The sequence below is a fragment of the Bombina bombina genome, chromosome 5, assembly GCF_027579735.1.
Source record: "Bombina bombina isolate aBomBom1 chromosome 5, aBomBom1.pri, whole genome shotgun sequence".
NCBI lineage: Eukaryota > Metazoa > Chordata > Amphibia > Anura > Bombinatoridae > Bombina > Bombina bombina.
The window spans coordinates 267,189,173-267,201,606 of NC_069503.1; positions in this window are offsets into that span (position 1 = coordinate 267,189,173).

Below are 12,434 nucleotides of genomic sequence, written 5' to 3' on the forward strand. Positions count from 1 at the left end.
TCCTCCTGCCTTGCAGCCTGCTGTGTGCCCGGCCCACCTAGCCAATTATTGCCAGCAATCATATTTCTTTTAACAGTATTGCAAAAATTGTCAATCATCACTGTTTTGACTGTCAGTAATCAGTCTCCTAGTGTCCTTGAATTGCATTTACCTCCTGCCTGCCAGCCTTTTGTGCCAGGCCATCTTGCCAACTATTTACACCAATCATAATTGTTGTCTACAGTATAGTTACTAATTAAAATTAAAAAAAATTTGATTGTTGATCTTAATCCTCAGTTTACTTGTGCCATTGAATTGCACTTTTCTACTGCCTGCCAGCCTGTGTGCCAGGCCCAACTATCCAATTAGTGCCAGCAATCATATTTATTTTAACAGTATTGCAAAATTTGTCAATCATCACTGTTTTGACTGTCAATCTGCAGTCTACTAGTGCCCTTGAATTGCATTTTCCTCCTGCCTGCCTGCCTGCCTGTGTGCCAGTCCCAACTAGCCAATTAGTGCCACCACTCATATTTATTGTAACAGGATTGGAATTTTTGTTAATCGTAACTGTTTTGACTGTGATTCTTCAGTCTCCTAGTGCCATTGAATTGCAGTTTCCTTTCTCCCAGCGTGTGTGCCAGACAGGCCCATTTGCCAACTAGTGCCAAACAATCATATTTGTTGCCACAGTACTTGTAATATTTAAAAAAAATTAACAATTTGTGATTTTTAAAACATCTGTCTTTTTTGTTGTTGTCAGTCTCACAGCGTATACTGTGCCCACTTTCACAGTGCCACCACTCAATTGGTGTAATAGTATTGTTAGTGTCCATTTTAAAAAAAATGACAGGCAGAGGCAGGCCACCCCGCAGGTTCCATGGTCGTGGTGCTGTGATTCCTTTAGACCCTACAAATATGCACATTGTTCAGACGCCGGGTGCCAGGGGGGATGCAAAAACTTCTGAGGAGGACCTAGTTGAATGGCTAACACAGGACACCCAATCTTCTTCAGCTTCCGCTGCTAGTCCTCCTAACCTTGACGCACCATCTAAGTCCAGCTGTGCTTTGGGCAGGTCTCAAGTGACCAGTGCCACTCCCCCGCCTGTCGCCACCACCAACACTAGCACCACAGCCGCTTCACTTGATCTGTCACAGGAGTTATTGACACATCATTTTGAAGAAATGAGTGATGCGCAACTATCATTGATAGAGGATGTAGATAATAGTGATCAGTCTCAGTCAGGCAGCATTACCGACATGGAGGTACAGTGTGATGATGATGATGATGTTGTACCCGCTGCTGCTTCCTTTCTTGATGTTTCAGATACAAGTGAAGCGGTTGATGATGATGTGTCGTGGATGTCACGTGGGTGCCTGCTAGAAGAGAAGAAGAAGAGGGGGAAAGTTCAGATGGGGAGACAGAGAGGAGGAGGAGGAGACGATTTGGAAGCACGGGGAGGTCGTCTCAAGGAGCTAGTGGCACAGTAAGACAGCATGCATCGTCACCAGGGGTCAGCCAGACAGCACGCCGACGCCCATCAACGCATGCTGTTGCCACCACCAGAATGCCGTCATCGCAGAGCTCAGCAGTGTGGCATTTTTTTTGTGTGTTTGCCTCTGACAACAGCGATGCCATTTGCAACCTGTGCCAAAAGAAACTGAGTCGTGGGAAGTCCAACAGCCTCCTAGGTACAACTGCTTTGCGAAGGCACATGGTCTCCCATCACAAAGGCCGATGGGAAGAACACATGAGTAGAAGCAGCACACAAAGTGAAAGCCGCCCTCCTCCTCCTGCTCCATCATCTTCAGCCACGTCAACCAGTGCTGTCCTCCTTGCCCCCTCTCAACCATCCTCCACTCAGTCTTTCTTACGTAGCAGTTCCTGGTCATCTGCCCACAGTCAGGTGTCTGTCAAGGACATGTTTGAGCGTAAGAAGCCAATTTCTCAAAGTCACCCCCTTGCCCGGCGTCTGACAGCTGGCTTGTCTGAACTCTTAGCCCGCCAGCTTTTACCATACAAGCTGGTGGAATCCGATGCTTTCAAAAAATTTGTATCTATTGGGACACCGCAGTGGAAGGTACCTGGCAGAAATTTCTTTTCACAAAAGGCAATCCCAAACCTGTACTCTGTTGTGAGAAAGGAAGTTATGGCATGTCTGGCACACAGCGTTGGGGCAAGGGTCCATATGACCACGGATAGCTGGTCTGCAAAGCATGGTCAGGGCAGGTATATCACCTACACTGCGCATTGGGTAAACCTGCTGACTTCTGACAAGCATGGAATGCATGGCTCTGCAGAAGAGTTGGTGACACCGCCACGACTTGCAGGCAGGCCTGTTGCTACTTCCTCTACTCCTCCTACTCCATCCTCTTCCATAACCTCATCCTCGGCTGAGTCCTCTTCAACTTCTGCGTCTTGCTCCACATCTATGGCACCCCCCAGCTCCCCAGGTACTATGCTACATCCCAGGTACGGCAGTGTCACGCCGTCTTGGGGTTGACTTGCCTGAAAGCGGAGAGTCACACCGCACCAGCATTCCTGACCGCCCTGAACGCACAGGTGGATCAGTGGCTGACTCCGCACCAACTGGAGATTGGCAAGGTTGTTTCTGACAATGGAAGTAATTTGGTGGCGGCATTGAAATTGGGCAAGTTGACACATGTGCCGTGCATGGCACATGTGTGTAATCTAATTGTACAACGATTTGTCCATAAGTACCCAGGCTTACAGGACGTCCTGAAGCAGGCCAGGAAGGTGTGTGGCCATTTCAGGCATTCCTACACGGCCATGGCGCACTTGTCTGATATCCAGCGTCGAAACAACCTGCCAGTGAGGCGCTTGATTTGCGACAGCCCGACACGGTGGAATTCAACACTCCTAATGTTTGACTGCCTTCTCCAACAAGAAAAAGCTGTTAATGAGTATTTGTATGACCGGGGTGCTAGGCCAGCCTCTGGGGAGCTGGGGATATTTTTTCCAAATTACTGGACGCTCATGCGCAATGCCTGTAGGCTCATGCGTCCTTTTGAGGAGGTGACAAACCTTGTCAGTCGCACCGAAGGCACCATCAGCGACATCATACCATTTGTTTTCTTCCTGGAGCGTGCCCTGCGAAGAGTGCTGGATCAGGCAGTAGATGAGCGTGAAGAGGAAGCGGGAGAGTTGTGGTGTCCATCACCCCCACAAACAGCCGAATCAGCATCGCTTGCTGGACCTGCGGCAACGCAGGAAGAGGATTGTGAGGAAGAGGAGTCAGAGGAGGAATGTGGCTTTGAGGAGGAGGAGGAGGAGGAGGAGGAAGACCAAGCACAACAGGCATCCCAGGGTGCTCGTTGTTGACACCTCTCTGGTACCCGTGGTGTTGTATGTGGCTGGGGGGAAGAAGATACCATCAGTGAGACATGATTAGCTCGGCATCCAACCTTGTTCAAATGGGTTCTTTCATGCTGTCGTGCCTGTTGAGGGACCCTCGTATAAAAAAGCTGAAGGAGAACGACCTGTACTGGGTGTCCACGCTCCTCGACCCCCGGTATAAGCATAAAGTGCCTGAAATGTTACCAAATTCCCGCAAGTCGGAAAGGATGGAGCATTTTCATAATAAATTAAAAACTATGCTTTACACAGCGTATAAGGGTGATGTCACAGCACCACGGGAATGTAACAGGGGAAGAGATGAAATTAATCCTCCTCCTCCCACGACCACGGCGGCAAGGACTGGACGCTTTCCTGACGTCTTGTTGATGGAGGACATGCGTACCTTTTTAACTCCCATGCACCATCAGAGCCTTTCGGGATCCAGCCTTAGAGAAAGACTCAACCGACAGGTAGCAGACTACCTAGCTTTAACTGCGGATCTCGACACTCTCAGGAGCGATGGACCCCTTGACTACTGGCTGTGCAGGCTGGACTTGTGGCCTGAGCTATCCCAATTTGCAATGGAACTTCTGGCCTGCCCCGCTTCAGGTGTCCTGTCCGAAAGGACTTTCAGTGCAGCAGGAGGTTTTGTCACTGAGAAGAGAAGTCGCCTAGGTCAAAAAAGCCTTGACTATCTCACTTTTATAAAAATGAATGAGGGCTGGATCCCGAAGGGACTGACATTGGGCGATACATTTGAATAAAAAAGCCCTGATGATGAGATGAGCTGGCTTGGGCTAAAACTGGTACACAGGCTGGCCTTTTTTTTTGGTTATAAAGCCGGAGGACTTGCTTGACTTATCCGCCAACAACTAGTGTTCAAGCCACAAGCTTTTAGGGCACTTGTTAAATTTTTTACAAACATCAATTTTTCTGGCTGCTGCTACAGCAGTTGCTACAACAATACCCAATTTTTTCAGTCATTTGTACATTCCTAATTTTTCTGGCCTCTACTGCAGCTCTGTGGGTACAAAACACAAATAAAAAAAATAAGGCACATAACAATTATGTTTAGGGAGAAATTTTGAACCTTTGTTCTTAGAAGCTTAAATAGTTGTCTGCCTAAGTGTTTTGTTACTTAACTTTGATTTTTTTGCTTGAAATAATGCAATTTAAGATTTATACCTGAACACTTAGGCCTAGATTTGGAGTTCGGCGGTAAAAGGGCTGCTAACGCTCCGCAGGCTTTTTTCTGGCCGCACCATAAATTTAACTCTGGTATCGAGAGTTTAATCAAATGCTGCGTTAGGCTCCAAAAAAGGAGCGTAGAGCATTTTTACCGCAAATGCAACTCTCGATACCAGAGTTGCTTACGGACGCGGCCGGCCTCAAAAACGTGCTCGTGCACGATTCTCCCATAGGAAACAATGGGGCTGTTTGAGCTGAAAAAAAACCTAACACCTGCAAAAAAGCAGCGTTCAGCTCCTAACGCAGCCCCATTGTTTCCTATGGGGAAACACTTCCTACGTCTGCACCTAACACTCTAACATGTACCCCGAGTCTAAACACCCCTAACCTTACACTTATTAACCCCTAATCTGCCGCCCCCGCTATCGCTGACCCCTGCATATTTTTTTAAACCCCTAATCTGCCGCTCCGTAAACCGCCGCAACCTACGTTATCCCTATGTACCCCTAATCTGCTGCCCTAACATCGCCGACCCCTATATTATATTTATTAACCCCTAATCTGCCCCCCTCAACGTCGCCGACACCTGCCTACACTTATTAACCCCTAATCTGCCGAGCGGACCTGAGCGCTACTATAATAAAGTTATTAACCCCTAATCCGCCTCACTAACCCTATCATAAATAGTATTAACCCCTAATCTGCCCTCCCTAACATCGCCGACACCTAACTTCAATTATTAACCCCTAATCTGCCGACCGGAGCTCACCGCTATTCTAATAAATGTATTAACCCCTAAAGCTAAGTCTAACCCTAACACTAACACCCCCCTAAGTTAAATATAATTTTTATCTAACGAAATAAATTAACTCTTATTAAATAAATGATTCCTATTTAAAGCTAAATACTTACCTGTAAAATACATCCTAATATAGCTACAATATAAATTATAATTATATTATAGCTATTTTAGGATTTATATTTATTTTACAGGTAACTTTGTAATTATTTTAACCAGGTACAATAGCTATTAAATAGTTAAGAACTATTTAATAGTTACCTAGTTAAAATAATAACAAAATTACCTGTAAAATAAGTCCTAACCTAAGATATAATTAAACCTAACACTACCCTATCAATAAAATAATTAAATAAACTACCTACAATTACCTACAATTAACCTAACACTACACTATCAATAAATTAATTAAACACAATTCCTACAAATAAATACAATTAAATAAACTAGCTAAAGTACAAAAAATAAAAAAGATCTAAGTTACAGAAAATAAAAAAATATTTACAAACATAATAAAAATATTACAACAATTTTAAACTAATTACACCTACTCTAAGCCCCCTAATAAAATAACAAAGCCCCCCAAAATAAAAAATTCCCTACCCTATTCTAAATTAAAAAAAGTTACAAGCTCTTTTACCTTACCAGCCCTGAACAGGGCCCTTTGCGGGGCATGCCCCAAGAATTTCAGCTCTTTTGCCTGTAAAAGAATAAATACAATACCCCCCCCCCCCAACATTACAACCCACCACCCACATACCCCTAATCTAACCCAAACCCCCCTTAAATAAACCTAACACTAAGCCCCTGAAGATCTTCCTACCTTGTCTTCACCATACCAGGTTCACCGATCCGTCCTGAAGAGCTCCTCCGATGTCCTGATCCAAGCCCAAGCGGGGGCTGAAGAGGTCCATGATCCGGTCAAAGTCTTCATCCAAGCGGGGCAGAAGAGGATCTTCCATCCGATTGAAGTCATCATCCAGGCGGCATCTTCGATCTTCTTCCATCCGGAGCGAAGCGGCAGGATCCTGAAGACATCCAGCGCGGAACATCCATCCGGACCGACGACTGAACGACGAATGACTGTTCCTTTAAGGGACGTCATCCAAGATGGCGTCCCTCGAATTCCGATTGGCTGATAGGATTCTATCAGCCAATCGGAATTAAGGTAGGAATTTTCTGATTGGCTGATGGAATCAGCCAATCAGAATCTAGTTCAATCCGATTGGCCGATCCAATCAGCCAATCAGATTGAGCTCGCATTCTATTGGCTGATCGGAACAGCCAATAGAATGCAAGCTCAATCTGATTGGCTGATTGGATCAGCCAATCGGATTGAACTTGATTCTGATTGGCTGATTCCATCAGCCAATCAGAAAATTCCTACCTTAATTCCGATTGGCTGATAGAATCCTATCAGCCAATCGGAATTCGAGGGACGCCATCTTGGATGACGTCCCTTAAAGGAACAGTCATTCGTCGTTCAGTCGTCGGTCCGGATGGATGTTCCGCGCTGGATGTCTTCAGGATCCTGCCGCTTCGCTCCGGATGGAAGAAGATCGAAGATGCCGCCTGGATGATGACTTCAATCGGATGGAAGATCCTCTTCTGCCCCGCTTGGATGAAGACTTTGACCGGATCATGGACCTCTTCAGCCCCCGCTTGGGCTTGGATCAGGACATCGGAGGAGCTCTTCAGGACGGATCGGTGAACCTGGTATGGTGAAGACAAGGTAGGAAGATCTTCAGGGGCTTAGTGTTAGGTTTATTTAAGGGGGGTTTGGGTTAGATTAGGGGTATGTGGGTGGTGGGTTGTAATGTTGGGGGGGGGGGGGGTATTGTATTTATTCTTTTACAGGCAAAAGAGCTGAAATTCTTGGGGCATGCCCCGCAAAGGGCCCTGTTCAGGGCTGGTAAGGTAAAAGAGCTTGTAACTTTTTTTAATTTAGAATAGGGTAGGGAATTTTTTATTTTGGGGGGCTTTGTTATTTTATTAGGAGGCTTAGAGTAGGTGTAATTAGTTTAAAATTGTTGTAATATTTTTATTATGTTTGTAAATATTTTTTTATTTTCTGTAACTTAGATCTTTTTTATTTTTTGTACTTTAGCTAGTTTATTTAATTGTATTTATTTGTAGGAATTGTGTTTAATTAATTTATTGATAGTGTAGTGTTAGGTTAATTGTAGGTAATTGTAGGTAGTTTATTTAATTATTTTATTGATAGGGTAGTGTTAGGTTTAATTATATCTTAGGTTAGGACTTATTTTACAGGTAATTTTGTTATTATTTTAACTAGGTAACTATTAAATAGTTCTTAACTATTTAATAGCTATTGTACCTGGTTAAAATAATTACAAAGTTACCTGTAAAATAAATATAAATCCTAAAATAGCTATAATATAATTATAATTTATATTGTAGCTATATTAGGATGTATTTTACAGGTAAGTATTTAGCTTTAAATAGGAATCATTTATTTAATAAGAGTTAATTTATTTCGTTAGATAAAAATTATATTTAACTTAGGGGGGTGTTAGTGTTAGGGTTAGACTTAGCTTTAGGGGTTAATACATTTATTAGAATAGCGGTGAGCTCCGGTCGGCAGATTAGGGGTTAATAATTGAAGTTAGGTGTCGGCGATGTTAGGGAGGGCAGATTAGGGGTTAATAATTGAAGTTAGGTGTCGGCGATGTTAGGGAGGGCAGATTAGGGGTTAATACTATTTATGATAGGGTTAGTGAGGCGGATTAGGGGTTAATAACTTTATTATAGTAGCGCTCAGGTCCGCTCGGCAGATTAGGGGTTAATAAGTGTAGGCAGGTGTCTGCGACGTTGAGGGGGGCAGATTAGGGGTTAATAAATATAATATAGGGGTCGGCGGTGTTAGGGGTAGCAGATTAGGGGTACATAGGGATAACGTAGGTGGCGGCGATTTGCGGTCGGAAGATTAGGGGTTAATTATTTTAAGTAGCTTGCGGCGACGTTGTGGGGGGCAAGTTAGGGGTTAAGAAATATAATATAGGGGTCGGCGGGGTTAGGGGCAGCAGATTAGGGGTACATAAGTATAACGTAGGTGGCGGTCGGCAGATTAGGGGTTAAAAATTTTAATCGAGTGGCGGCGATGTGGGGGGAGCTCGGTTTAGGGGTACATAGGTAGTTTATGGGTGTTAGTGTACTTTAGGGTACAGTAGTTAAGAGCTTTATAAACCGGCGTTAGCCAGAAAGCTCTTAACTCCTGCTATTTTCAGGCGGCTGGAATCTTGTCGTTAGAGCTCTAACGCTCACTTCAGAAACGACTCTAAATACCAGCGTTAGAAAGATTCCATTGAAAAGATAGGCTACGCAAATGGCGTAGGGGGATCTGCGGTATGGAAAAGTCGCGGCTGAAAAGTGAGCGTTAGACCCTTTAATCACTGACTCCAAATACCAGCGGGCGCCCAAAACCAGCGTTAGGAGCCTCTAACGCTGGTTTTGACGGCTACCGCCGAACTCCAAATCTAGGCCTTAAGGAGCAGTGCGTAAGCATATGAAAACTTTATTTACAAAAATGGACTATACCAGCTGAGTAAGCCAGTTAGTCCCAAAAGAATGCTTTTATGCACTGTGTATAGATTATGGGAATTAGTTCGGTTGATTACTGGAACTTGAAGTTGAAGAAAGTATGTAACAAGACTTAAAATATAACCTTTATTTAGTTAGTTTTAAAAAAGACAGCATAAAGTATGTATGTATGCTACCCTTGAAAGTTTTAAAAACGCACTCTCTGTTGATTGTACGATGCTTAGCTTATACAATACAAGGTATGTGAAGTACTTAGTAATCCTGTTATGAGACCAAGATTATATTCTAGGTATATCTGTATATTAATCTAACAAAGGGCTGTATGGCCTTATAGGTGGCCAGTCCTTCAGATTACCCCTAGGGGATATTGATATATGGTATACCTGTTATACGTAAGCTCTGTAGTCTTTATTGGTAAGTGTGCGCTTAGGGCTTTTGAGCAGCAGTGTACAGCTATGGCACCAAAACACAGTAATCAAATACTAATATGCAAACTTGCAAATATATATATATGTTTGTTGCTCTAGGTTTTGGAAATTACCTCTATGTAAGTTGCTGCAATGCAAGGCTTATGCTTAATTATTTTGTTAGTTTTATAACTCTGGCAGATTTAATTAGTTTCTATGTGGTTGTTCATATACAGCTACATAGAGGAGTTATCACAGATTTGTGCTAGTTGTAATTAAAGATGGTCTGCACTCAAAAGTGCTACACCTAGTGGTGTCAAAATAAGTATCGTTATAGCATCATAATACATTTTGAGATTTGCAAACCTATCTAAAACTGTATCAAGTATATGCTTAGATTAAATCTTGTTTATTGCGCTTTTTTTTCCAGTGTGAACTTATATACTCTGTCACACCACTTGTGCTCAAGCGGTGCTACAGCGTTGCCAAATTTCAGCTTGTGATAGTTGAAACAATATATCTAGTATTATATTATATTGATGATACAGGATATAAGATTAGTAATACGTTTTTGCTCTATACCACTCTGTGATAGTATCCGGAAATTTATAGTATTCTTATGTCCCACCTCTAAGGTATCAATCAGACCTTAGAGGTGGGACATAAGAATACTATAAATTTCCGGAAGTATGCCGGCCCGGGTAACCCCTCTGAGGATGCGTTAGTGAAACGCTGCGTCAGGGGTCCTCGCTATTTTTAACTGCCTCTCTTGTTGTTAAAACTAATAGGGATACTTTAGCTTAAAAAACTAACTTTAGTTAATTCAGTACTTAGCAATCTGTGGCTTTTCACAGGCTTCAGCAGCAGTAACGATTATTTATCCTAGCGTAAAAATTGTTAACCGGTGCACCTTCATAGCAAAATTTTGAAACGCTGTGTTAACTCATACTAGTGGGATAAAGATTAATTCAGTACTTAGCAATCTGTGGCTTTTCACAGGCTTAAGCAGCAGTAATGATTATTTATCCTAGCGTAAAAACAGTTAACCGGTGCACCTTCATAGCATAATTTTGATACGCTGTGTTAACTTATACTAGAGGGATAAAGATTAAAGACAATATTGTCACAGCAATACCGGATACTATCACAGAGTGGTATAGAGCAAAAACGTATTACTAATCTTATATCCTGTATCATCAATATAATATAATACTAGATATATTGTTTCAACTATCACAAGCTGAAATTTGGCAACGCTGTAGCACCGCTTGAGCACAAGTGGTGTGACAGAGTATATAAGTTCACACTGGAAAAAAAAAGCGCAATAAACAAGATTTAATCTAAGCATATACTTGATACAGTTTTAGATAGGTTTGCAAATCTCAAAATTTATTATGATGCTATAACGATACTTATTTTGACACTACTAGGTGTAGCACTTTTGAGTGCAGACCATCTTTAATTACAACTAGCACAAATCTGTGATAACTCCTCTATGTAGCTGTATATGAACAACCACATAGAAACTAATTAAATCTGCCAGAGTTATAAAACTAACAAAATAATTAAGCATAAGCCTTGCATTGCAGCAACTTACATAGAGGTAATTTCCAAAACCTAGAGCAACAAACATATATATATATTTGCAAGTTTGCATATTAGTATTTGATTACTGTGTTTTGGTGCCATAGCTGTACACTGCTGCTCAAAAGCCCCTAAGCGCACACTTACCAATAAAGACTACAGAGCTTACGTATAACAGGTATACCATATATCAATATCCCCTAGGGGTAATCTGAAGGACTGGCCACCTATAAGGCCATACAGCCCTTTGTTAGATTAATATACAGATATACCTAGAATATAATCTTGGTCTCATAACAGGATTACTAAGTACTTCACATACCTTGTATTGTATAAGCTAAGCATCGTACAATCAACAGAGAGTGCGTTTTTAAAACTTTCAAGGGTAGCATACATACATACTTTATGCTGTCTTTTTTAAAACTAACTAAATAAAGGTTATATTTTAAGTCTTGTTACATACTTTCTTCAACTTCAAGTTCCAGTAATCAACCAAACTAATTCCCATAATCTATACACAGTGCATAAAAGCATTCTTTTGGGACTAACTGGCTTACTCAGCTGGTATAGTCCATTTTTGTAAATAAGGCACATAACAATAGTGATTAAACTGTTACGAATTGTACAATTTAGCATTAGCAAACCACTCATATCTGGTGGACCATTAAATTGAACGCAAAATGCCACAAATTTGAAGGAGGAGGACCGACCAAGCATCTTTATCCGTCTCTTGGTTGCTCTAAATTATCTCCGTGTTCCATCTATGCCATACCTGTACTCTATTGTGCAAAAGGGTGGCATATGTGGTGTTTCATGCTGTTGTGCCTGTTGCGGGTCGTGGCCCATGGTATAAAAAGGCTGAAGGAGAACGACCTGTAATGGGTGGCCCATCAAATTTTTAGAAAAATGTTCCTGGTTCCTCTCAATTATCTCTGGGTTTCTAAAATTGATGCCATACCTGTACTCGCTTGTGCAAAAGGATGGCATATGTGGTGGTGTTTCCTGCAGTAGTTTCTGTTGAGGGTGCTGGACCCTCTTATAAAAAAGCTGAGGGAGAAAGACCTGGAGTGGGAGTCCAAGCATGATTTTTGGGGCTATTTCTCTTTTCAAAAAAATTATCTGTGGGTTTCTAAAATCAATGCCGTACCAGTACTCTATTGTTCAAAAGGATGCCATATGTTCTCTTTCCTGCTGGTATTTTGTTTGAGGGTCCTGGACCCTCTTATAAAAAGGACTAAGGAAAAAGAGGTGTACTGGGTGTCCACTCAATTTTTTTTTCTATTTCACATTTGCCAAAAATTATCTCTGGGTTTGTAAAATCAATGCTGTACCTGTACTCTATTGTTCAAAAGGATGCCATACGTCCTCTTTCCTGCTGGTCTTTTTTTTGAGGGTCCTGGACCCTCTTATAAAAAGGCCGAAGGTGAAAGAAGTGTACTGGGTGTCCATCGAATCATTTGTTTGATTCAAATTCCCGTTTGCAACAAATTATCTCCGGGTTTCTAAAATCAATGCCTTTCCTGTAATCTAATTTTCAAAAGGATGCCATATGTCCTCT